Source organism: Miniopterus natalensis, chromosome 22, assembly GCF_054644295.1.
Source record: "Miniopterus natalensis isolate mMinNat1 chromosome 22, mMinNat1.hap1, whole genome shotgun sequence".
Classification (NCBI taxonomy): Eukaryota; Metazoa; Chordata; class Mammalia; order Chiroptera; family Miniopteridae; genus Miniopterus; species Miniopterus natalensis.
The window spans coordinates 11439407-11467050 of NC_142102.1; the positions used below are offsets into that span (position 1 = coordinate 11439407).

A 27644-nucleotide genomic window follows, 5' to 3' on the forward strand; every position below is an offset into this window, starting at 1 on the left:
TTGTACGTTATACTCGCATCTACACAAAAACTCGGGGGCTTTACCTTGGTCGGGGCCGGGCCCTTAAATTTGTCTGCCAGCCCCGAAGGCGGCCGCGAGGGCGCCACGGCTGAAATCTCACAGGTCCGCCCTTGGTTCCTTGGCGGCCCCACATGCGCAGCACCCACCCTTTTTGAAAAGTAAGGAACAGGGTGGTTTCCGGCCCCAGCCCCCCCACAGCCCCCCCAAATAAGGGGGCGTTGTTGTTTCAACCATATTAGATGTGGCCGAGGAGGGTAGGTGCCCGGGCCTGGCTCGGCCACACTTCTCTCTCCTCCTTACTGCCTTTGGGGAAACTGGACCAGACGCCTGGCCCGCGGCCGCTGTGGGGATGTGGAAATAGGTCGGGGGGGAGCTGGGGACCCTCAGGCTCCCCCTTCCCTTGTTCCCGACACAGCTCCCTCAGCTGCCCCCTGCCGCCTGGTCTGGCCGCACCTCTTTCCGAAACCCAACCTATTCTATCTCTCGGGGAATCACGGACGACAGCGCCCAGGGCACCCCCCTCCCCGGCAGGGCCGACGGCTCCCTCCACCCACCGGCCCCCAGGACTCTCCCTTCTTGGGGGCCCCCACCTGACGCCTGCCTTCCTCCTCGGCTACTTTCCCACCTCGGGGCCTCTCTCTCTCTAGGAAGAAAAAGTCTTCTTCTTTTTTTTTTTTTTTTTGCTTGTTTGTTTTTCCATTGACTCCTCTCTCTCCATTTCTTTCATTCCAGTTCCCCAGAGTCGGGACCTAAGCGTCCAGCGCTCTCCGCTGGCTCCTGTAACGCGTCTCCTAGAGCAGCAGAGATCGCCGGCCAGGGCCTGAAACGATCTGGGGGGGTGGGTGAGCAATAGGGGTACAGAAGGGAGCAGACAGGGTGCCATTTCACTCACACACACCCCCGCCCTCGGGCCCACCCCCCACCACCTCACCAAGGGACAACTGAGTCAGCCGGGGTGGCCCTGCCCCAAAAACCTCTCCGGGTAGCCCATTCCCACACTCTTTCTTGGCGGGCCCCGGCCCCTCTCCACCAAACAGCATCAAATCAGCATCCATCGCCCTGCCCTCACCACCTGGGGCTCTTTATTTTAGCCGGGGGAACAGCAAGAAATCACCCGCTGTCTTTTTGGTTGTTCTTTCTTGAATCCCAGCACTGTTTGTAAATTCCCATAGGGCAGCCCCTCCAAGGACACCCTGCCCCCCTGGCCCAGCGCCTCCCTTCCCGCCTGCGGCCCATCCAGACTTCTGAAGGGCGACCTTCTCGGGGGGCGGGGTGGGGGGGGGACAGACGGACACACCGACTCCGCAGACCTCGAATTCCAACCCTACTAAGAGCCCGGGCCTACGGTAAAGCTCGGTAAACGTTAACTAAAGGGATATTCACCGGGGACACTAGATGAATTCTAAAGGGTTTTTATCAATTAAGGGAGCCCGAGGGGAAAGCCAACTAAAGCCTGAAGGCAGGATGAGAGGACCTGAAGGGAAAGGAGAGAAAAAAGTGAATGAATACTGGGCTGGTTTATTGTGTGTGTGTGTGGGGGGGGGGGGGCTTTTCTTTTTCGGGGGGGGTGTTCATAGGCCCTAAAGCTGGAGCAGGTTCTCTGAATCGTCCTGAGGCTGTTGCAGGTTCCCGACCCCTCTACGTCTGCGCCGTGAGGAGCCCCACAAAGGTGCATGTCCCCCTTGTCACACGTGGATCGAGACCAAACCCCGGGTCCCAGCTGAGAGCCCGGGCCCAGCTTCTAGGACGGGCTCTCGACCGCTGACCTGAATTGTGAGGGCACCAATTTTTGAGCAATGCAAGGCCTTCTGTGCCTCCCCACCCACGAGGGAGTCCGGGTCGGGATTAATCCGGGGGGGTTCCTCGGAGTTGGGTTTCGCTCCAAACAATACGTCGGCGAAATTGCTGATTTGCTAAGGCAAAAGGCGGCGGCTGAAGCTGGAAGATTACATTTTAGGCTTCCCCGTGGGCGAGCGCAGAGCAAACACGACTTGGCCCCTGCTACTTTGAGGAGTTCTCATGGTGGCCGCTGTGTCAAGGCTTAAAAGCCGAGGAGAAATGGTGTCCCCTGCGCCCCCCCCCTTCCCCGTCACTTCTGCGCTCTTGATTTGGGGACTTGACCAAAACTCAGGGGCCTCTCCTAACCTCAAACGACTCCGCGCCAGAAGCCGATCCTACAAAAAAAGTGCCCCCAAAATGTACCGCACGGGGACTCGGCCCGAGGCCAGAGACCAGAGATTGCAAAAGATGGCCCGCCGTCCCCTCGCTGTGCCAGAGCGGGGACAAGTTCCCCGAGTACCCAAGGGCACGTCCCCGGCACCGCTACCCACTGGATGCCTCCGCCTGCCCTCCCGTAGGGTTGAGGGAGGCAGCCACGGGCCTGGACCTTGGGTAGCATCCAAACACACCTGACAAAGCATGAGCACTGAGTTTGAAAACGGGGGACGCGTCTGTAATACTCTCAGCAATAAAACGCGTTAAATAAAAAGCGTAAGGGAAGTAAGCCGGGGCCTGTTTGGGGGCCCCGAGAGATCTGACCTCATCCGACCCTGCTCCCCTCTCCCCCCCGTTGCTTCCCTGCTTACCAGGGACTTATCCCGGGGTGGGGGGATGGGACGATTGGGGGTACCTTTTCAGCCCTTGAAGTATTTTGTGCCCCACACCAACGGCCAGGATCCTTTCCCCTTTCCCCGTGTCTTCATATACGTCCCCCTGCGAGCCCCCGGCATTTCCCCTCTCCTGCTCCCCGGGCTTTCCTCTGTGCTTCCCAGAGGCCACCCCTTACTCACTAGGGGGGCTGGCCTCGGTGGGCAGAGTCTTGTAGGTCAGAGCTCGGCCCCTGCTCTCTTTTGCCCTAACTCGTGCGGGGTCTCCGGTAGAGACACATTGGCCTCTGCCTTCTGCTGACATTCTCTTAGTTCCCGCACAGCCCCCCCCCCACCATTTTTTTTTTTTTTTTAAACTCACTGCTCCTTGCCCTGGACTTTTCCTGCAAATGCTACCAGTGTATAGCAACACGAGGGAGTCACATCGATCCCCTCCCTCCCTCCCGCACGGCCCCCAACTGGGGGACACCGAGGCCGAGAAGACCCTGGGCACGTGCCCTGCAGGGAGTTGAACCAGGGATCTCTTGGTGCACGGGACGGCGCCCACTCAACCCGCTGAGCCGCACCGGCCGGGGCCGCCTCTCCTTATGTCTTGGTCTCTACATATCGCTCTGTATAGCCACCTGCTCTGGACCTACTGGGTTCCCCTTCTCTGGTGGGGACCCTCTAGTTCATTCACCTGTACCTGTCCTTTCACAGGAAGGGGGGACATGGGGGGTGGCAGAAGTGGGGGTTGGAAAACGGGTGTGGGGGGGTGTTGGGGGGGAATTGGTCGCCTCATCACATTTTCCAAAGTATGCTCCAGCAAAACCGCTCGGGGACCGGGGGAGCGGGGAGCACTTTTTTTCCGTTTTGACCACCCTCCCCCTTTCCCAACAGGCCTCTTCAGGAGACCACCTCTCCTGAGCTGCTCCCCACCGGGCCGGCTCCCTGCCTGCCAGACAAAAACGCTTAACCAAAGGGGTTTCCCATTCCAACGGGGGGGGACCCCATCCAGAGAAGAGGACTCCCCCTGAGACTCTCGTCCCCCCCCCCCCGAGGCTGGGGCGCCTCTGCTTTGCCAGCAGGCTCCTTCCCGGGGCTCCGCACGCACCACCCCGGCCACTCGCGGGAGCAGTGCCTTCCAGGGCGTCTTCCACTCGCCCCCCAAGAGACTGACTCCCTATACTGCCTTCCGAGCCCCACCCCGCCTTTCCCGTTCTGGGCTGGGCCAAAGGTCATTTTACACCATCAAGTGCTTTTAGAGAAAAAGACACTGTTTCTCATTCATTGTCGCATCCCCAAGTCCACGTGAGAGTGTGTGGCTCGTGCGGAGCTTCCGTGGTTGTGTCCCCAACGGCAACAAAACGCTCACGTCCAATTCCCCCAGAGCGTCCTGTGTGTGCAAGGAGACACCGTGGCAGCTTGGGAGGCAGACATGGCAAAGCAGCCAGGAGGGGAGGAGGAGCCCACGGGCTCTACAAAGGATTGGACTATGGGCTCGAGGGGCAAGGCGCAGCGCCCGCGTCACAGCACGTGCTCCTGAAGGACCCAGACAGACCCCAGGCAACGGGAAGTCACTGGGTGACTTGGGAATCGGGAGGAGTTCCCAGAAGGCCATGACTTTCCAAGCAGGTGCAGCCAAAACTACAGATCAAGGCGGAGGCACTGCCCGGATTCGGGTTACAAAAAAAAAAATGGCCACATGTTAACATCTCAGGCTTATTTAATTAAAATGCTCTTGGGAAAAGAACAGAGTCCACAAATGCTCCCTTCAAAATAGGCATTCTCTCCCTCTCTCTCTCATCGCAGAGCTAGATCACACCCCCAACACCTGGGGAGGGGGCGTGTGTGCCCACGGAGCAGCGACCACATGGGGTGCCCCGGCTCTGTGCTCGCCGTGCTCCACCGGAAGAGCCAATAGGAAGGGGTCTAGGTGGAGATGGGGTGCGGGCGGCTAGCGTCAAGCAGGGGGAGCAACACCAAGCAAAGAGAAGAATGAACTAAAAGGGAAATTGCTGCTAAAAATGACTGGAGCGGCTGGATCTTCTCCACCACCTAACTCTGCCTCGTCTTTCTCAGAGACGCCCTACCAGTGCTCATTTGATAACTCCCTACGGCCTGCGGAGAGGGCAAAGCCCAAACTGTGCTGGGGAAGCCATACTTTTTTTTAAAAAAAATTATATATTTTTTTAGTTGAATTTGTCGACATTGGTTAATAAAATTATATAGGTTTCAAGTGTACAATTCTTCGTGGCCTTGCCGGTCCAGGCAGCTCACCCTCCTTCCAGGTTGGACATATGAAGGAGAAATCAGGGACGGTCCAGGATGGCTACGGGCCTCCCCCCTCGTGGGGGCAGGTCACGGGGACCCAGGCCCAGCCATTTGTTTTGGGAATGCCTATATTGAAGGGAGATTCTGTGGGTCTTGGTCAAATTTCAGTCCCTTCAATACCCAACCTGGGCTGTGGATGGCCTGGCTGGGGGCCAACCAAGGAAGGGAGAGGCCTCCAGGGATGGCACAGGAGGAGGGGATGGGCCCCTGGAGTTACAAGAGCTTAACATACTCAGTCAACCTCTCCCTGGCCACGGGGCTCCTTTGCTGCCCCCAGCGCCTCCTGCCCCCTTCGACCTACACCCCCCCACAGTGTGGACAGCCTGTGGGTCCCACAGGGGCTGGCCCAGGCCCACCCTTGGGGGACAACCCTCCACTGTCTCTCCCTCTCCCTCCCACCTTGGGTGGACTTATGCCCCACGGGCTCCCTCTTCCTTACAAACTCTGGCCGAGAATTAGGTTGAGGAACAGAGGAGTCAGACGGCGACTGGGTCCCGGGTGCCTGGCCACTGCCTTTCGTTTCCATCCGAGTCCTCTCTCTGAAGCACCATCAGAATGTGGGCAGAGGCGCCCTGGGGCTCCCCGCAGCCCCGCTGCCAGGCTCCGTCCCCTCCGAGTCTACACTGTCCTCTCTCGCCCCCTACCCCTTTTTTTGTCTCATTTCAGGATACACACCCTGCATCCGTTGGCCTACTTAAAAAATTTTTAAAAATCGTCTACAGAGTGACAAAATCAGCGCCACAAATCAAGAAAGGACCACAGACCCTATTCCAAGCCGCACAAAACCGCTTCCTGCTCCCAGTCCCCCCTCCCTCTGGAGTGCCCCCATTTCCCATTTCCCCTTCCTCTCGGGTGCCTCAGGGCCCCCACGGTCTGCAAGGGGACCAGCTCCCTTCCCCCCCACACACACACCCTGCTCCATTCCTGACACCTTGGTCTCCAACGGGAACCAAGCAAAGGATTCGTTTTGCTTGGAAATAAAGAATTTTCAATATAAAAACTGTACTTCAGTCCCCCAAGACTGGCACCGGAGAGACGCCCTCCCTGTCCGCAAGGTGGGAGCCCAGCTCACTGTCCCTGAGCCCGTCTAGGGACCAGCCAACGACCTCCGAAAAGCATTTCCGTTGAAGCAGCTGCCGGGCCTTGCAGCCTTCACCCTGGCTGACCCCAGCCCGCTGAACCCGGCTACTCTGGGTGTTAGGGCCTGGGGAACACTTGAGGCTCAGACCGTCGCACACCCGGCTTTCTCTTCCCCTCAGGCTGGGAGGCGACCGAGGCAGAGAGCTTTTGGGGGGCAAGGCCTTAGGTCCTTTTTAACTCCGAGCAGACTCGTTAGCAAAGAGCCAGTTAGGATCCGGCTGGAGAGCTGCTCTAGGGCTGAGCCCTCAGGTCCGGATCCCTTGCTTATTTAATGAGACCATGACTCAGGCATCTCCTAAACCACTGTGCTCTGTGCCTGGGACCCGCTCCAGGGTGTCGTCACTGTCCCATGGCATCTCAAGGCCACCTGGGTTTCGGAAGGGAAAGGAAGGAGACAGGCCCTGGGCCAGGCTGGGCCGGGCTGGGCTTCCTCCAAGGCCAGGAGAGCGCCGGACCCGCAAGCAGCAGCCAACCACTTTCCAAAGGCCAGTCTCTGAACGTATGCGCCCCCCCCCACGCACGCGCGCCCCATTTTACGTTAAGAGATGTCTGCTACCGAGATACAATAACTTCTGGAGGAAAAACCTGCTGTCACCTGCTTCCAAGGGTCGCATTGAAATATGAACATTTGACTGTTAATCCTTTCTCAGTATTTAGGCAAGAGTTTGGGGAGGGGAGGGAGGGGCACAACTACAGCTCCGTGGGGCTCCCAGGAAAAGAGAGCCAGTCGAGAAGAGAAACAACGAAAGGGGGATTTCCCCAAGGGCCGGGGAGGGGCCGGGACTGGGATCCCCCACCCCGGGCCTGGAGTGCCACCAGGAGGCACTGGCAGCCGACCCGCAGCCTGGGTGCAGGGCTGGAGGTCTGCCCCCACCTGCAGGCTTCCTCCGTAACCACCTCCAGGGGCAGGCGCTAGAGGGCCAGGGGACCAAGAGCTTGATTCAAAGAGAGGGGTCACTCCTTCCTGTCCCGCCGGCCCCCGGGTCCCGACCTCCCATCTGTCCTTCCTATCGGTTCTTCTGGCCTCCTTAGGCCAGAGGGTCGCAGGGCACTTGGAAGTCAAGGAGACGGGTCACGCCAAAGATGGCGAGGACCACGCCCATCTAGGAATCACCTAGACTTTTCCCAGCCCTTCTCCAAGCCCTCCCCGCCCCCGCCGCCACCCCCAGCACCTCCCCGACGTCCCTTCGTCTATCATCTTAGAGCCACAACACTCAGAGTGTGGCCAGCTGCTTCCTGTCTCTGGCTGTGTCCCTCCCGCTCTGACTGGGGACCCCCTGGTCCTTGGGGGCCTGGTTCACACCTGGCCTCGCATGAGCCTTCTCTCCCCCACCCGGCCCGTCTCCCGCCTCTGGCCTGTTTCTTCCCTCTCTCTTGGTTGCTTTCTCTCCCCGCCCCCCCCGCCCCTATTTGCTGTCATGACCATGGGATCTGCCTCTCTGCGGTCCCGTGGGCCTCTAGGCACGTGAGTCTTGGGGACACCCCCCTCTCACTCCTCCAGCTTCCTCTCCAGTCACCGCTAGAGACCTTCGAAAACAGTGACAACAGAGAGGGTGGCCGCCTGCCTTGCTCCTGTCCTCCTGGGAGCCGGGGGGCCACCTTCCTTCCTTCATCCCAATGACCTGCTTCTTTTATTTTTTAAAAACCATGTTGAAACATACACAACATAAACTACCAACCACCACTGACCCATCTGCCGGGCCCTGAGGAAGCACCAGCCTCACCCCCCTCACCCTGGTCCCCTCCCTGAGTGACCAGGACACTCCTCACTGGCCATCACCTGGGCTGTCACCATCTTCTCAGGACCAGTCCCTGGCCTCTGCCCTGAAACTGGGGATCCACCCCAGGGGGCAGCTTCCAGACACAACCCCAGCCCCGTGAGCGCCCCACATCCCCAAAGCCTGCATCTATCCATGGGGCCTGCAAGTCCCCCCCCCCGCCCCCACACACATCGCCGGCCCCCTGCTGGTCTCAAAAAAAGTGTCCCACCCTTTTTCTGGCAGTCCCCTCCCCCCCCCGCCCCCGTGAACCTGGACCCTTCAGCATTTAGGGGGAGCACTCTTCACACTGGATACACGGCCCCAACCATTTTCCCTGGTCCCTAAAATAGCAGTAGTTTGGACGCCACCGCCACCCCCCTAAATACTTTCTAATCTGGGCAGCTCTGCGCGGACGACTGAGCCAGCTGTACCACTTAGAGTGGTTTTCATCCCCCGCGAGGTGCAATTCGGGAGAAAGGCTATGGCATAGGGATCTCTAAGGCCTCCCAGGGGCCGTGGTGAACACGGGTGATCCGCACTCCCGATATTTAAGGCCATGCCCATCCCTGGGACGTGGGGAGAGGCCTGCGCACATGGGGGGCACACCCCACTCATTGTTGCATCCCTGAGACCAAGTTCAAGCTCACAGCAGTTTTGGGGGGGAACGCATCTGTGAGAATTAGAAAAGTGTGGATGGTGGTGGAATGAGAAAAGAGCAGATGGCGGGGCATGGAGGAGCCCCCTGCCTCAGAGTCCGTGCTGAGGGAATTACAGGGCTTCTACGCCAAGGAAACAGAACAAGGGGACACCCTCCCCAAAGTGGCGCGTCGCCTGCCCCTCAAATAGTCAAAGCAGCTGATCCAGAGAAAACCACGTCGGGAAGCTGGGTGAAGAGAGACGCTAACCCTGGCCCCTGATCCAGGCTCAACTGAATTGCGATCTGACCTTTTTCCAAGAGTCCAAATCTCGCCCCGGGACTCCTTCCCTCCCCACCCCAGGCCCCCAGCCAGGCTGCCCCAGGGGACCCTGCAACTCCTCCCGGCTCAGATCCCTATTTAGAGATCAGTAATCAGCAGTACTCTGCAGGAGGAGGTCCTGGGGAGCCCATCCCTCCCGAGGGACCTGTCCCCTGGGCCCAGAAATGGCTCTGCTGGGGCTGGGTGTCCAGGCCAGGGAATGGCCCCGAAGGCACACAGGGCCACGTGGTGGCAATGACTCTCGGCAGGGGCTCCAGAGCAGCCTGGCAGGGCTTTCTGGGGAGCACACACCACAGCTACTTGCTCCATATAGTAGCCAGACCCGTGATCACCCAATGCCACCCCCCCTCAGCCCCCTGCGCCAGGAGAGGACTGCTTCTCTCTTGGGCTGCTTGCCCTAGGCCGAGTCTCCCCTCTTTCAGCCTCTTCAGGTCTCAGATTCTTATGGATGCCTGTATTTAAGGGCAGGGGAGTGAGAAAGTTCTGGGAGTTGGGGGTGGGGAAGGTCGGGGACCCAGGACCTTGCTCCTGTGGAGACCATCCATCCACCCCCATTGGGGCTCCTGGGCTGGGCTGGGCTGGGCTGGGAGGCTCTGGAAGACACCCTGATTTCCAAGCAGGGCTTGGGGTTAGGGGGTGGCTCAGACAGGAGATGAGCTTCCCCTCTCCCCCGGGAGGGGGGGGGCCCGCCCAGCGCCCCCTGAGCCTGACTCCCTGCTTTGACCCCCCCTTCTCTTTATATTCAGCACAGGCCAGCCTTGAGTTGGGCGCAGAGGGGATGACAAGGACTGACCACATGTCTGCACACCCAGCAGGGACACCCTCTGTTCCCTTCCCGGTGGGGAAGCGTCGCTCTCGCAAGGTCGACCAGCTGGCCCGGCAGTGCCTCTCCCTGGCAAGGTCGACCAGCTGGCTCATTACGTGCGCGTCTCGCCCCAACTTCCCTCAGACTCTGGTTCTCTTCCCTGGGCACACTCCCCGCTCCCTCTCCACGGTATCTGTCCCACGACCCTTCTCCGTCTCCCGCCTGGCTGTGTGCCGCCCTCTCTCGTCGTTTCTATCTGCAGGTGAGACCTCAGCATCTCTCGCTTCGTGCCCCGCCCTCCCTGTCTCTCCAGGAGCCTGAATTCAGTGGGTCTTTGATTCAGGAAAAAAAAAAAACACAGCCCTGTCTCTGCTGGGACCCCCTCCCCAGAAATGATGGGCTTAGTGAGGCACCAACAGCAGGGACGGAGCGAGCCCCGTGTCATCCCAGGGCACCCTCGGCGACTCTGGGCAGAGGGAGGGACAAATTCCTTCCTTAAATGGCTCTTTCTGGCTTTTACAAATCGCCGCCTTGGTGATACCCCAATGCCACCCACCTCACCCCGGTAGCCTCCCTGAGTGACCCAGACTCCTCACTGGCCATCATCAGGGCTGTCACCATCTTCTCGGGACCAGCCACTGGCCTCTGCCCTGTAACTGGGGATCCACCCCCTGCCCCCCCCAGCCCCGGGAGCGCCCACATCCCCAAAGCCTGCATCTATCCACCGGGCCTCCCAGCTGCCCTGTCGCCGGCCCCCTGCCGGTCTCAGGAAGCGTCCGCCCTTTCCCTGGTAGGCCCTTATCTACACTCAAAACCCCTTCTAGACGGTGGGTCTCCAGCATTTGGAGCCATGTTCAAACACGGTCTTGGACAAAGACTGGACTCGAGGTATAGAAAGGCCCCAAAGAGCCCCCTTGCCCCGGCGTCAGCGATGCTCAAGATCGGGACCCTGATAATAGGGCTGAGCGTGTTTTTTCCTTCGGACCCGAGCCCTGTGTGGCCACAGAGAGCACTATTTCTTGGCTGATAGGACGCCCCCAGGTCACCTTTTGACTGCTGGTTTTGACTCTGAGTGAATTTATTGATCTGCCTGGGCCAGGACTGGGGGGGTCCCGGTCTCGGCTTCCCTTTCCATCCTCCTTTCTGCCCTTCTCACTACAGAGGGAGGTTCTTCGTCGCAGGAGTAACTTTGTCTCACTCATTTTTGTACCCCACTGCCCGGCGGAGCTCAAAAAACATTTCATAGAGCAAAGAGCTCGCCCGCGACGTCAGGCGATACCAACAATGTCCAAGGGGATGAGAGGGGCATCCCGGCCAGGACGCCGGGGGGGCAGCTGGGCTTCGGGAGTTGGTTTACTGGGATAATCTTCTGAGGGGACCTTCCCACAAAACCCCTTCTTCCAGGTGAGCTGGGTCTCTACACAGGTGAGCGTGCTCCAAGGCCCGCGCGGGGTCAGGGGGCCCCGACGCGCCCGCTTCGAGGACGCAGCTCTTCCTGCCTGGCGGCCCACCCCTGAGCCCTGGCCAGAGCCATTTATTTAGTCCCTCGTGAGACCTCAGCCCCTCCCCGAGCATCCGATTCCAGTCCCCGGGCCCGTCCGCGGCGGGTCTCCACCCAAGTTCCTGTCTGGAGGTCCCTCTGCGCCCCTGAGACAGCAGAGCTGTGGGCAAGGGGACCCCTCGAGACCTCAGAAGTAGCTCCTACATGGCCGGTGGAAGAAAAGGGAAGGAAAAGTGGGGGTTGCTCCTGCTGGGGCTTCCCAAGCAGCCTGGCAGGGGCCTTCTTGGCTTCCTCTCTCTCTCTCGCCCAGCCCCCGGCACGTCGGCACCCACAGTTCTGAGCACAGTTTTCCACATGGGGGCCACTTCAGCTGACCTCTCAGGGCTCCTTAGGGAGGGACCCAAGCTGAGGCTTGAGGGGTTCAGGAGGACCCCCCTAGACCGCCCCTCCCTCGGGGCTCCATCCTGGATGCCTAACTCTCCACCATTAGAGAGATGTGACTGTCATTTCTTGGTGAACCAGTTTTTGAGCTAAACTTTCTGGGAAGGACCCTCCCAGTTCCCAGCCTTACACCCCACCTTCCCCAGTTCCCTCCCCTCGTTTCCAGGCTGGGCTCCAGGGAGGGCTGGGGTGAGGGGACAAAGGCGAGACAAGGGTGCCTTGCGGTTTTAGTCGCCTTCTGTCATGCTCCCCCGGCCCTTCTGCTCCCTGTCTCCCGGGGCGGTCATTGCGTCCCTGCTTTAGGCCTCACTGCCACCACCCTCCGACGTGCCCCCCAGGTCTCCACTTTCCTTGCCACCTTTGCTTCCTCCCCCCCCTTCCCCTCCCTCTCAGCGTAGCTGCCCGCTGTGCCAAGCACTCTCTCTACTTTAGCTCTGTCACTTTCTCCGTCTCCTCCACCCGACCCTGGGCGCGTGGCCCTTGGAGCGATCCCTTCCCTCCTGTTGGCCCTCTTTGCTTTATAAGAATTGGGGTTCAGACAGGTCTGGGGCGCTGGGGTCCTTGAGGGGGCACGAGTGGGTAGACAAAGCCCCGCTTCCTTCAGCACGGCCGGTGCACAAAGACCGAACTCAGTATCCAGCTGTGGGCACCCTGGCGCAGGGGGCCAGGCGCCCACCTCCTTCCTTGCTGGCAAATCTGCTCCCTGCCGGCAGCCGCCCTGCATCACTATACATATCTGTGTATATATACACACATATATATGAACGCGAGAGCCCAGCCACGGAGGGGGCGTGTTCGGGGGGGTCCTCAAGCTGTCCTGGGGTCTCTCTAAGTCCTGTTTCCCCTGCGGGGAGGCAGGAACAGTGAGGCCCCAGAGCCCCTGCCTCCCCGCAGGAGAGCAGGACAGCAAGTGGGAGGGTGGAGGGACCGGTAACTGCTCAGGCTGGGGGCCCCTCCCGCCCCCCCCAGTGGCAGTTGTTTCCGTTGGGCTTCCAGGCACCCGGGCACCCGGCAGGTTCTGCGTGACTTTGGGCAGTTGGCCTCTAGAATGTTCACTTCTCTCATGTGGCCCCCGTGTGAGGGGCTCTGCAAGCAGGGCCTCCTGCTCAGGGCAGGCCGCTCGGCCCCTGAGGAGCCAGGGAGCCACTTGTGTGCCTTCCTGGGGGGCTGGCTCCCTGCAGGAGCCCAAGTTCCCTGGGCCTCGGGGAAGGGGGGAGGGGGAGGACATGAGTAGCTGCCTTGGCTGAGATTTCAGGGATCTCAGCAAATTCCTGCCTTTGCTAAGACATACCCCCTCCTAGATGCCGCCCTGTCCCATACATAGGTCTCAGGTCCCAGCAGTAAGATCCCTTTCCCAGAGGAAGGACAGGCTCCAGGTAAGGAACCACGCTCCAAGCCAGCAGCATCCTTCTGCTCCCTATAGTGAGTGGTCAGGACCCCTTCAGGCCCCAGGCTGCGCTCAAGTTGCAGAGGGGGATGGTCAGGGCCAAGGAACACGTCCAGGGCACCTGAGCAGGCTGCAAGGGATGGGGGGGGAAGCACCTGAAAACAGACCCCAGGTGTCCAGCTGGGCATGGAGGGTGGGGTCCCGGTCCTGAGGTGTCTCCTACCCAGGCTGGCTAAAGGCCCTTCCCAGCGAGTGGAGTCTCAGCGCTTGAGGCTGGGCCACGGGACGCTGGCTCCAGGCGGGTTCCCCATACCGAGGGGTCATCCCGATGACCCCATCTTTCCCTCCCTCCTCCCCCCGTAGACCCTCCCAGCCTCAGCTACCAGAAGCCATGACATGTCCCTGCCTCGGGAGACCACCGGGGCCCCGCGTGCCTGAAGACAAAGGAAGGTAGGTGGCAAAGCCCCGGGCCCGGTGACCCGAATGCCAGCTCTGGGGAGGTGGGAGGGACAGGGAAGGGGCCTGTCCCCAACCTTGGACATCCCCTCCTCTCACTATCAAATGCTGCCCTGCCTCCTTGGGCCTCTCTTTTCCTGGGGTGACCTGTGAAATGGAAGGAGGCTTTGGGGTGAGGTCACCAGGCACGGCCAGAGGCTCACTGCAGGAACCTGTCCCTCTTTCCAGCCCTGCACCCAGTCCCGCTTGCTTGAGGTTATCTCCTGGCTTCTGGGTCTGTTTCCGCCTCTGAACACAAGTCCCTCTTGGTGGAAACCATCTCTCCACACAGCTTCCCGATCACCAAGGGCCCAGGTGGGCAAAGTCCGCAGTGCCCTGGCCAAACATCCCTGCACCCAGCTGTGTCTTCACCCAGCCTCTGCGACCTGCCCCATGAGGCGAGACGTTTGGGAAGCTCTGCTCTCCCACTCACCCTTTCCCCCTCCAACAGCGGGACGTTTTCTTTCCACCCCTCACCGTCCTCTTTCCCTTTTGCTCACAGAGGAAATTGGACCCCAAGTCAAGGCAGGAGCTAGAAGACTCGAAGGAAGGACCGCACCTGACCCCACAGGGTCAGAGCTCGCCGGCGCAGGGGTGCGAGGGAAACACCTTGCCGCCTTCACCCACAGTCCTGTCCCTGTGCCGGGAATGTCAGTGCCAGGGCGCCCCCACCCCAAAGCTCTTCCATTGGCCATCAGAAACCCTGCAAGGACGCTGGCCTCTGAGCTGTCTCCCCTCTCCCCTGGCCCTCAAACGGAAATGGCAAGAGAGCTCTACCGGGGACCCCACGTCCTGGTCCCCAGAAAGACCCTCCTCACCAGCCTGTTGGTGTGTGAACATTCTAGACCTGGGGCGTTTTACACATGACGTGTAACCAGGGCCAACCCCACCCCAGCTCCATTGGCTTTCCGATGCCAGGCTAAGCCTAGTTCCCTCCCCGCTGTCACCCCGTCTCTCTCCCGGGCTCCTGGAGGAAAAGACACTGTTTCTCATGCATTTCTGGATCCCCGGGGCCTAGCTTGGGACCAGGCGTGTGTGTGCTCAGCTCGAGCTTCTGTGAATAAAATGATTTTAATACGGCGCATGTGAATGTTGGACTTTCTTGTTTGTTTGTTTCTGAAATTAGAAATAAGGGCGGCAACGGAAGAAAGCGTGGCGCGATCCTGGCGCGCTCAGGAGGAAGGGCGGACGGGACTGGGAAGACATTCGGGCGCGAGTCTGGGGACCGAGTCTGCCCGCTGGGGCAACGCTGTTGAGACTCAGTTTACCCAGGGCTGAGGCAGACTCTGGTCAGAGGGGAGCTTCTCCACCTAAGGGAGGCTCAGGAACCGCTGTAGAAACAGGACTGGGTTTCAGAGACGCACCCGACCCACAGGTTCCATTTCATGAAGACAGTGCCCGGGCTGGGTTCGTGTCGGCCCGTGTCCGTGTGTTGGGTGCAAAGCCCAGGGGTAGCCGGTGTTGTTGCATTTTACAGACGAGTAAAGCGAGGCTGGGAGGCAGGCGACACTGGCTGGAGGTCGTGTGGCTAAGGAGGGGGCCTCTCTGCGCAGGCCACACTTCCCATCTCCCTGCCTCCGGGGCAGGGGCCGAGGCAAAGGCTTCCCAGCGTCTTTGCAGAGCTGAGCGAACAGTGTTTCACCCACCTCCCCGCCAGGCCACTCGCCTTAATTACATTTGCACACACTCTGGGAAGCTTTCGTCCCGGTAACACCTCTACTGTAATCCGATAATGTCCAGTCCACGGGTTTTATACTCACTTTTGTCTCAGTTCGTTTCATCGCACGGAGTGATGGCCCCGAGTCCAGGCGCGCTCCCCAGGGAGACGGTGATTAATCTAAAATGAAAAGACACGAGAAACCTCTTAAATACTGTCAACCTTGACCATTTAGAAACCGACATGTCTGTTCAATATTGAAAAAGTGCCAAAGGCGATCTCAGCTAAATATTGGGACTTCGGGCCCCATCTCCACCAAATCGAGGAGGTGGTATCATTTTAATCTCACAGAATTAAATAGCATGAACTTTGTAAAACCAGAAAGGCTTTTAGAACCCGCATTAATCAACATTTTAGAAGAAAATAGGCAATGTCTGTCTCTCATTACGGGACGCATCACATTTCCCCGCTTCTTTATATTTGCATGAGCTTAACATACCCTTTCATCTACATCAGGTAGAAGGTGGGAACCAGCTTTTGGATCATTTTAAAGCTCGGGAAGCTCACGGGCTGTCCTGAAAACATAGCCTATCTTCACAATGCATTAAACCTTAAAAGCTTAATTAACAAATGTCAAAATATATTTTTCCTAAAAAAAAGTGATATATTAACAACCCATTCTCACCTCCGGAGCCTAACATCTTAACCCTCAGAGGAAAGAAGGGCGCACTGTACATCTTCCCGGGACTTAGGCGATCTGAAATTTGATGTTTTGAAATTAAAGTACCAAAAAAAATCAAGCCTCTTACTGTCTTAGTTCACTTTCCGATGTGCATTCTTACTAATTTATGGACTATCAGCTCACGTGGTTCCTATCCTCAGATACTATTTCTAATTGCAGGTTTCCGCGCAGGTCGGCTGTGGTTACCCAGCGGGTTTGAGATTCCGGCTAAAGTCCCTGGGCCTCTCCCTTTTTCTGCTGGAAAATCGGGCTGATTCTCTCCTTTATCTGCCGCATATGTTTTCCCAAGTAACAGATGAGAAAGACACACGTACAAACACTTTGCTAAACTAAGGGATCCTGCGAAAGGTTTATGTTTAATCTGTCCACACCTTGGTTTTCAAAAAAATGTACAAAATACAAGAAACAAGTCAGAAAAAGAGCAATATCAGTCCTGTCCTAGCCTCGTTTCTCGTATCTCACGCCTTTAGGATCCTGGTTCCCTCTAGTGCGTTTTCTCGGCTTCTATAGACATACCCTCCGCGAGTGACTTTTCAGTGGCTTATCGGTACTTTGCGTTATCAAATTTACGGAATGGAACACAGCCCCCCATTACGGATTCAGCTCCATCCCACTGTTACAATGTCTGAAGTAATGACGTGACGATGATCTATGTAAATGGGCCTCCGGACGCATGTCTGGCTACTTCTTGCCGAGGGAAAGGGCAGGGCGTGTTTTTTGGGGTTTTTTTTGGCGGGGGGAGGTTGCTGCATGTTTCCAAATCGCACAGACGCTGGTCCTCCGACACTGCCCTGAAGGGAAAACTCCTCCACGTAGCTGATGGCACCCACACCTCCCTTGTCACTCAGAGGTGTCCCCTGAAGTCCAGGGACATCTCTGATAGGAGTGGGGCTCAGCTGATACACACGTATCTGAGCCACGCCAGATCCCAACAGTGTGGGGAAAATCCTTTAGGTGACCCCAAAACTGAGTCCCCCTTGGTGGCTGTCACTCTGTTAGAAAAACACCCTGGGCAATTGGATCTGGGGGAAAAAATACCCATCTTGCAAGTTGCACCAGTTAGTTACAAAAGGGTTGGTCGAAAGGGATACTACTCACTTAAAATTAAGGAGCAAGATATGTTTTCTGGTACTGCCCTGTTTTGTTTTTTAAATATGTCCTTATTGATTTCAGAGAGAGGGAGAGAGAGAAACATCGATGATGAGAGTCACTGATCGGCTGCCTCCTGTGCGCCTCCTGCTGGGGATCGAGGAGCCTGCACCCCGGGCCTGTGCCCTGAGCGGGAATCGAACCGAGACCTCCAGGGTCCTAGGTTGATGCTCAACCGCTGAGCCACGCCCGCTGGGCCTGGGTGTTTTTGTGTTTTTTGTTTTTTTTTCCATTTGTTTCCTTGTTTTCCACTTCCCTATTGCCTTTAATTAATTTTGCCCTAGATTCCCTGAGGCTGGTGAACCTGGAGAATTTTTTGTTTTTTAATTTAAATAAATAAAAAGAGCCTGCGAGTCTCCCCCCAGATTGCCAGGGTTTAATATTAAATTACCGTTTTTCTGGCGGGATCATCTGCGAGACCCCGATTCCTTTGCCTCCCCTTGTTCCCAGGCTGATCACTGGGGCTGAATTCCCTCGTCTTTAATATGCCATATATTTTCCACCTGGGAAAGGGTCCAGACAGATACAGATAATAAATACCCCGTAGACACAGACAGAGAAACTGCTGTAATTGCTTTCGTAATGACTCCGGGACATCAAAGGGAGGCAAATAATGGTATTTAACACTGTTTCCATTCTACAGCTGGAAACGTAATTTTATAGAGTTATTGTCAGGCAGCACCGTGAACGGTACAAGTACAACTGTCATATCGGGCTCATAATAATTAGCTGCCCATGAGAGGGGCCGGGCGGGCGGTGGCAAAGTTCTTCTCATTTCAGATGCTCTGATATTCAGACAGGACCCCAAGTACAATGGCTTGATTAACATAGTTGCTTAGATCAGGGTTTTCCCAGGGAGTGTGTCAATTGGCATTTTTGAAGGATCAATTAATTAGCTCTCCAAATAATCTATTCTTGGGCTCAAGGAAGTGTTTTGTATGGCTGCAAAAAAAAAAAAATAGAGAAAGAAAAGAAAAGAAAAGAAAAAAAGAAAAGAAAAGAAAAGAAAAGAAAAGAAAAGAAAAGAAAAGAAAAGAAAAGAAAAGAAAAGAAAAGAAAAGAAAAGAAAAGAAAAGAAAAGAAAAGAAAAGAAAAGAAAAGACACAAGGGAAAGCTAAGCCCCTCCGGAGTGGCAATGAGAGACATTTATCTGGGGACACTGTACTGTCCATTTCAAAATGCCACCGAAAAGGAGGGTTTCCGTCCAGAGGCTGACGTGTATGGCTCCGAACCGCAGCGTGGGGCACGGTGGGGCCCAGAGGAGGGCAGGTGGGGTGCTAATGGTGGCTGGGAAATTAGAACTTTTATTTCCACCGTAATCGTGTTACTAATTAGGGTAAGTCGTGGCCAGCGTTTTGCATACCATTAGCCACTATTCTCGGCGACGACGGCTCTTTGCGGGCAATACGCTTATTAACATTTTTTAAATGCCAGTAGCACACGGAGAGACGCTCCTGCTTCTCAAAGTTCGGGGCGGATGAGAATTACAAACCGGAGAAGCCGATTTATTTTTATTTGTTGTGATTTTTTTTAACTGCCTGTATTGGGTGACATTGCTTAACGCAACCATATAGGTTTCAGGCCTGCGATTCTGTAACACGTCGTCTGGACACTGTACGGTGGGCTCAGCCCCCAGTCAAGTCTCCTTCCATATCCGCTTACACCCCCTCGGCCTCTGCTAATCGCCACACTGTCGTCTGTGTCTGTAAGTCTGCTTTTTCCTCTGAAAGTCTCTTAAACGAAGCCTACAAATGAACAAAATAGTGTATGTGTGGCCTGCGCTCTCTGCAGCTTCCAGCACCCGGCCTATGTGATACGGGGTCTTCCTATGATCAGCCCCCTTCAGGGGACCCGCCTCTACCAGCGCCCCTGAGGCGCGTCGTGTTCAAATCACGCCCGAGGCCCTTGCAACGAGAGGCGCAAATAAAGATCCGCCGAGTGAGAGCGAGTCGTAACATCATCTGAAAGTCACCTGGAATTCAAATATGAACGTAATCATTTGCATGAGCGTTGTGTGTGTGTGTGTGTGCGTGTGTGCGTGTGTGTTGTGTAGTGAGAGAAAATGGGATTTCTCGTGACTAAGCGATGAGCCACTTTCCAGTTTCATTCCCAGGCTATGGCTCATGCCTTAGGTAAAAACCAGCATATTTATAAACAGACCAGAACAAGTATTTTGCTGATGCCGGGCGGGGTTTGCTCACATTTTTTCATATTGTTTTAGTTAATACTCGATGCGGTGTTGGGATTGGGGGGGGCTGAGGTACGTCTTTCTGCATATGATGGGGACGGGAGGAAAGGGGGGTGTATGGTCGCAGTAGGTCTTCAAAGCTGCTGCAGCTCACAACCAAGGGCACACAGGGGAGAAAAGATAACACACACACAGTCACACACACTCACTCACACACTCACACAGTCACACACACTCACACAGTCACACACACTCACACAGTCACACAGTCACACTCACACACACATACACTCACACAGTCACACACACACTCACAATCACACACACACTCACTATCACACACACACTCACAATCACACACACTCACACACACACTCACACACTCACAGTCACACACACACACACAGTCACACACACAATCACACACACACAGTCACACAGTCACACACACTCACACACAGTCACACTCACACACAATCACACACACACTCACACACACACTCACACACACTCACAGTCACACACACACTCACACACACACAGTCACACAGTCACACACACTCACACACAGTCACACTCACACACAATCACACACACACTCACACACACACTCACACACACTCACAGTCACACACACACTCACACACACTCACACACACACTCACACACACTCACACACACTCACTCACAGTCACACACACACTCACACACACTCACACACACACACACTCACACACACACTCACACAGTCACACACACAGTCACACACAATCACACACACTCACACACACACACTCACACACACACACAATCACACACACTCACACACACACTCACACACACACTCACACAGTCACACACACAATCACACACACTCACACACACTCACACACACACTCACACACACACACTCACACACTCACACACAGTCACAAACACACACACTCAGTCACACACTCACACACACTCACACACACTCACACACACCCCAGAATTCAGTACCAACAAGCTGCCCGTGTCTTCCTATCAAGAGGACTGATCCCCCCAACTTAACTGTTTGCTTTCAGGGTTCAACGAAGCCAGTGATGCGGGCGATGGGGAAGGGCCACCTTTCCCGAGATGCTGGGGGACAGTGGCCACGCCTTGCCCTTGGGGGGGGGACCAAAAGACGGGCAGGGCCTTGTTCCCTAGCCGTGGGATGGGTCCTGGTGAGACCCCGGCCCGCCTCGGCCCCGCGCCGCCCGTCTGCTGCCCACCCTTTATTTCCAGGCGCTCCCAGAAACGCAGAACCGGCGCAGTTTCCCCCGTCGCCGCTCGCCGTGGACTTGAGCCAGAAACGGGATCCGTGGCTTGCTTATTTATTTATTTTTTTCGCTAATCAGCTCCTTCCATATCTGCATGTTCATTTTCTGATAGCTGACGAGGCGACAAGGTCATTGGACGTACAAGTACTTATTTAAAAACAGACACGAGAGCGAGATGGAGGTTAGTTGGGTCTATCAGAGCTGTCAATCAATTAATGAAAATTATTGAGCAAGGACACCGTGGGGGGAAGCGAACAGAAGGAGGGAAAATGACCATGGAGACACAACATAGGGAAGCCGACAGGACTGACTGGCCGCGATCACGTGAGTGCCAGAACCAGACATGCCCGCGTCCCGGGCGACAGCTCGGAGGGCACAGCGCGCGCGGGGCCCCCGGGGCCCCCGGCTCCAGGGCGGCGACGCGGGGCTGCTGCCCAGAGGTGCGCCCCAGCGATGCCCCCCCGGCCCGCAGGGTGCCTGATGAATATTTCATCAGCGTGCCAGGGACCTGTGGCCACCATCGCCGGGCACTTAAAGACGCTATTCTCCAGACCAAAATTTGGGGCACACAGCAGGCCCCTTATTCAAGGAGAGGAAACGTGAGGTGTCCACCCGCGAGACAGGCGTGGAGGGCCGGGCCCAGGGGCACCAGAAAGGGCTTCTGGAGACAAAAAAGCCCCCCCCCCCCCGTTTATGAGCAGGAGAAAGAAAGAATTCATAACTTGATCCTCGGTGGGGGGTGGGCTGGAGAATCAATGAAAGGAAAAAATATATATAAATGAAGGCATGAGAAGGGGGGGGAGAGAGAGGGAGGGAGGGAGGGCCGAGGGCACAGGAGTGGCCCCGCGCTCGTGTGAGTGAGACGTAGTGAGACAAATGGGGAGGCCGCAAAGTCAGAAGAAAAAAAGCGCCCAGCACCACCAGGAAGATACTGACACCAAATCTCCGCAAAGCGTTCAAAATCCTCCAGCTGCCACGCTTTTAATTTGCTCCCGTTCTAATTAAAATGCAAATTAAATTTATAATTAGCATCAGCGCTTTGTGAAGGAGCCTGGTCGTGTGCCGCAGCATATGGGAGGGTGCTGCGGTGCAAAGTTTGTGCAAGGGAAGTAATGGGACAGAAGGGGGGTGGCTTTTCTCCCCCCCCCCACCCCCAGGAGAGACATTCTCGGGGGGATGCAGAAGGGGACAGCGCGTTGTTTCTGAGAGGGGACAGGGGTGGCTGAGGGGGCCCACCGCAACAAAAGAACTGCTGAATATGGGAGATCTCGGGCCCGGGGTGTGACTTCGCCTTGGATCCGGTGTCAAGGGTTAGGCCTCGTGTCACCGGGATCGTCTAGCAGACGCCAGGAGGCAAAAGGGGTCAGGCCTTCTCATCGAAAAGTCTATGGCCAAAATTAACCGCGGCTCGCTTCCAGATAATTAATTTAAAAATTGATGGGGAACCAAGTCGCAGAATCACCTCATGATTCGCACATGGATCTTGCCTCCCGAGCCCACCCTCTCCCCGGCTTGCGGTGGGTGGGGATCCCCGAGAGACCCCCCGTTGTTAGCCAAGCGGGGGAGGGAGAGGGCGCCTCATTCGCTGAGGTGTCCGCTGAATGCGCAGGTTTTAAACATCGATATGTAAATCTGAGATCTCTGTCCTGCTTCTTCAGAGATACGGTTGTGTTCGCTGTGGCTCACGGAGCAGAGACATTGAGAGCCTGTAGCTGCAAAAGAAAAGAAAAAAAAAAAAAAACCACCACAAAATCGCTCTTATATTCCCATTATTTCGGTTCAAGGGAAGCTTCATGAATTTAAAAAAAAAAAAAAATCAATAACTAAAAATCTGCGATGCTCATGATAATTGTGTTTTCCTTTCCAGAAAAGGCCCCTGCCTGCACGCAAACGTTTTTAATATTCCAGGGCCTCTCCTTTATCTGCGAACCAGGCTCCCCATCAGAGATTTGAAAATGCGACGGTAACAGGAATGAATATTTCATAGATGTGTGTTAAGCTGTTATTAAACTACAATGTAAAGCAGGATTGTAGGGATATTTTTATATGTCACGAAGTCAATGAAAATGATAAGCCTGCAATATGACGAGCGCTGTCCCGTGCGCACCCGCATCTCACATGCATGGGACGCCCTCGGCCACCGAGCGCTCGGGCGGGAGGCAGGGCGGCTGCGTCGTCACGGGCCCGAGTATTTCAATTTCATTCCACACCCAGGTCCGTTTCCAGCAGAGACTCAATGGAGAGCTACAGGGACCACACTCACCTGACTTGATTTTTATTTAGAGTCACACAAAAAATGGCATTAGGCATTCTTAAAGATGGGCGCTCGCCTGAGTACATGGAATAAATTCATTTGGAAAGAACATGCCAGTTCCTAGGACACTAAGGGGTGTCCAAAAAAAAAATCTCCCGGGAGGACACCACCCTCGACTCGAATAAAAGCGATTTGGTGTCCGTCGGAGAAAGCTATCACAGAAAACTGAAGACAGGCAAGGACACGAACACTAACGAGGACCATGATGGCGTTGCGCTTAAAAACTCACAGACTCCTAACTGTAGGCTTTACGATGAAAATGAGCTTTGTGCAGGGGAGTCTTTTTGGTGTTTTTCTTGCACAGTTAGGAAGAAATATTTAGAAGCCTAGTTGGTTGGTTAGCTTCGAATGCCTTACAAAAAGTCCTGTGCTTTCCCAAACTTCCTTTGACCATCAATTCTGCCCCGGGGCAATGGCCACTGTCAAAAATGGGGTGCGAAAAGATGACACGGCTGACAGGTTGGACGTAACTCAATTAATCAAGGCTTCACCAAAGAAAGAAAAATAATTCTCCCCATACGGTGCTGAAAAGTGTCCCCTTAGACTCACGGGGCGCAAGTCCCTCATTTCTTCCTGGCGTCTCCGAGGAATGCGGGCCTCCTAGACCCGTCCTCTGTGCAAGGGACAAAGGACCAAAAACGGGGGCATAAAAGCACGTCTTTGTTCCATTTCTAATTGTTGTCCTCCTCTCATTCAGAAAATGAAGTCACCTTTGTCGTGGTTCCATGAACCGCTGGGTAATCAAAATTATTATGCCGCCACCTGTTGTCCGTTAATTATTCGGAGAAGATACTCATAAATCATAACACCGGACAATAAATCAAACTGTCAGTCGCCAGGTCAAGGGTCGCCCGTGAGAAGTGATAGGTCACCCACAGGGTGTGAAAAAGCCCGAGTTTCGAGCATCACTCATTGTCAAGCCCCGTTGGGAGAAGGGCCAAGGGAACAAAAGGGAAGCTGAAGTGCAGAGGAATCCCAGCCAGGGGACTGGCCACAGGCGCAAGTGGGACTCGAACCCACGGTACGCAAGGGGCGATCAGCAAGAAGGGCCCGCCTGTGGCTGGACTCAGAGACCTGCAGCTCCCCTGCAACGTTGTTGCAAACAGTGTTGTCCTGGGAAACCAGGGACTCCCTGCCCCTGTGCAACATTGTTGCAGTGTTGCTTTGGGAAACCAGAGACTCCCTGCCCCTGTGCAACATTGTTGCAGTGTTGCTTTGGGAAACCAGAGACTCCCTGCTCCCCTGCAACATTGTTGCAGTGTTGCTTTGGGAAACCAGAGACTCCCTGCTCCCCTGCAACATTGTTGCAAACAGTGTTGCTCTGGGAAACGTCAGGAGAGCTACAGGTTTGGAACGTTATCTTCTCTTTTTCCTCCTCGGTGGAGAACGCACTGGAGAAGTTCACCTCCTGCTGCATCCAATTCATTGAGACAATTACCTCACGTCACACTGCAGAGGACCGGATGATGCTTCGGAACATCTCACTTCCCAAATTAATTTGGTTCAGAGCACGTTTTCCTTGTGGTGTGACAAGGACTTGAACTGCATTTAACATATTTGACTCATTCATTCTCGGTCCCCTGTATTTAAAATGACATCCTCACTTCAGACCAGGGTGCGTGGATAGACGGATGTCCTGGATTTAAAACCTGGTTAGAGGTAAATGATTTTTCTGATCCGGCGGAGGCAACTTCAGGATAAGGCATCGTCGAGACAGAAACGATAAGGCAGCAGGAAAACAGAAGCTGCGTTTCAGTCGGGAGATGTGTTGCCCACTGTTCGAATTAAATTCTGTAAAGCAGATGCTGGGCTTTCATTGAAAATGTCTCTCTAAAATATTAATTTTTCCCCTCTGTGTTCATTTGTTATTTTCTGCTCAGATGACCATGGCTTTCCTCGTGAGGACCAGGAGGTCTATGGCCTGTCTCACTACAAGGGAGCAAGAAGTGCAGGCTCCGTGAGGTCAAGAATGGGAGAACCAGACACAGGGGAGCCCTAGTGAATGGTCCTCACAGGTAGGGACAGTCACGCCTCGCACAGCTACAGGGATATGCTCTGAGAAAGGCATCGCTGGGAGAGTTCTTCATTGTGGGAACATCATAGAGTGATCTCACACAAACCTAGATGGTATAGCCCATTGCTCCTAGCCACACACGTATAAAGCATGTTACTATACTGAACACCGCAGGCAACTGTAATGGGCTGTGCTACGACATTACAATGGCTCCATATCACTAGGGATTTTTCAGCTCCATTATAACCTCATGGGACCACAGTCACACAGGCGGTCTGCCATTGACAAAAATGTCACTATGCATCCCATGACTGCATTACAGTCTCCATGTTGCAGACGGGAAAACTGAGGCTCAGAGACATTAAACGAATTTCCCTGAGAGTCTAGATTTGGAAAGTGCCGAAGCCTCCAAGCAAAACCCAGATCAAATCCCACCTCTCCCAGTCTATTTGTTTTATCATTTCAAACATTTTTAACATCAGACTATTGTCCTTTGAAGATCACTGGGAGACTTAAAAGCCAAATGTTTCTCTCTAAGACCAGAATGGCTCCGCTGATTTTTTTTTAAATGCATAGAACAGCCCTGTTTAAAAGACATTTTCAATGACTAGTAAGTTAGAAGCACATGCCTGAGAAACGTGGTTCACCGTGTGTGTGTGTGTGTGTGTGTGTCTTCTTTCCAGAAGGCTCCCAACTTGCTGCTCACGGGTTAATTCACCCAGCATCCCAATGGGGAGGGTTACCTTGCAGGCAGCATTCCTCTGCTTTGCACGTTACTGGCTGCAACGAAAGAATGTAGGAAGAACCGAACCGACGCTTCAAACAAAAAGGAGGACTTGGCTGGTGAGACCCACTGTGGCAAGACACCTAGGCAAGAAGGGGGCCGAGGGAAGGAATCCCTAAGGTGTGGAAGTCACGGGAGAAGCGTGGCGTCAGGTGACAGAATAACAGTTGAGAAGACAGAGATCACCAGCTGATTCCAGGCGCCAGCAGACAAAGAGGTGGGGGACTGTCATACCAGGAAGACTCAAAACATGAAGAACTAATTACAGCGGCTTGTTTTGACAGCTAAAATCTGCCCTTTTTGTGTGTTACCATGTTTGTTTGAGAAAACAGTGGTTGCTGCCTGAAAGTTCTCTCTATCAAATTTTATTACTTTGAGGCTGCATACAAAAGAGCCCGAAGCGTTGGGTGTATGGCTCCACCTTTCTGAAATTCGGCTTTTCAAAAAATAACTCCAAATCCCAACAGCTTAAAGGCGACTGCAAAAGCCCAAAGCTGTTGCCCTAATTCTTAGTTTTGGTTTCTTTTTTTAAAAAAATTATTTCATTGGTTTTTAAAAGCACCTCAAGCTCATTTTAAGAATTTAAAGTCATGTTTCAAAGTACCAAATAATTTTTAAAGAAAACAAAACCGAAAGAAAATCATTTTCTTAGACATCGCCATAATTACACGAATGTTATTTCACATATTATTTATATGTCAACGCTTAGATACAACAGTATATAAGCAGAAATGATTTTATAAAAATGCTTTCACGTTACTCGTACATTATGATGAAAATCATTATACTTCAGCTTTCTTGAATTTGACAGAGTAAGAAGAAATGAAAGGAATTGCCGGACTTTATACATCTGTATTTCATGTTTTTCCATCACTTTCTATCAGAAAAGAAACACAAAGAGAAAAGAAAACAGAGGTCAAAGCCGTCTTTTCATAACACATTTCAACCTCAGATGACATCCCTGGCTCTGAGAAAAGGGAAAATTGCATCGAATAGTCTTATCAACAGTTTCTTCCCTCATCTCCCACTTTGATTAGTTATAGAATTATAACTAATAGGTCTAGGCAGGGGGGGGGGGGGGGGACACTGAAAGAAGGGAGGGAGAGGCCACAGTGTGGCTCGAGGGTATGGCCCGGACACAGGATGCGGGCAGGGTCTGTAGCCACAGGCGTGCAGCCAGGGAAGGGGGAGGGTTCCCGAGGCCTGAGGATGATGAGGGGCGGGCACGCTGAGAGAGGGGGTAGCTTTCTGAGGCCGACCTGTGTCAGGTTGTTCACCTGCTGAGAGAGAGGTCTGCCTGTTGGACACACACTAAAAAGTAAACGGACCTGCAGGACACGACCATTAGGAAGGCTGATCGCTGCAAATGCTCCCAGGTTGGAAGGCATAGGAGTAAAAGGTTTTTATATGTTTTTATTGATTTCAGAGAGAGGAAGGGAGAGAGAGAGAAACATCAATGATGAGAGTTATTAATCGGCTGCCTCCTGCACGCCCCCTGCTGGGGATCAGGAGCCCGAGAGCCGGGCATGTGCCCTGACCGGGGATCGAATCTCGATCCCCTGGTTCATAGGTAGATGGTCAACCGCTGAGCCACACCGGCCGGGTGAATCTACATCTCTTAACCAACATCCCTGCTTGAGGCCACCATCCTGGCTCCAGCAAACGGTTTGCACCTATGTTCTCAGGTCCTTCACGCATCTCAGATCGAGTCCGAGGCCCCATAGTTTCCGTGAATGCCTGGCTGATGAGTGTCTTCGCACACCCCGAGGACTTTTATAGGCAATTTGCATTTCATAATGAGAGAAATCAGCTGGAGAGGGCTCATTGTTTTCTATAATACAGAGCAGTGTGAGAGCGCCCGGGTCCCGCAGATGGTACTTCTGGTTGGCCTCCTACGTATCCATGTGCGGGGACCGTTTTTATCCGAACTAATACAGCCACCGAAAGGGCTATTTTTAGAGGTGAATTCACAGCTTGGTTGGATCGCAATAATTAGTAGGATTTCTTTAGAGATAGAGGGAGGAATTACTTGAACTCCTGGCTGGG

General features: G+C 54.6%; 1 long non-coding RNA gene across 1 annotated transcript in view; it reads right to left on the minus strand.

The window, feature by feature from the left end:
• LOC107525542 (uncharacterized) overlaps nucleotides 1–27644 on the minus strand; it is a 365360-nt gene that overhangs the window by 19699 nt on the left and 318017 nt on the right. The window contains exon 5 of the long non-coding RNA XR_001602064.2: nucleotides 15207–15283. This is a non-coding gene — a long non-coding RNA (uncharacterized LOC107525542). The remainder of the gene's footprint in view (nucleotides 1–15206; nucleotides 15284–27644) is intronic.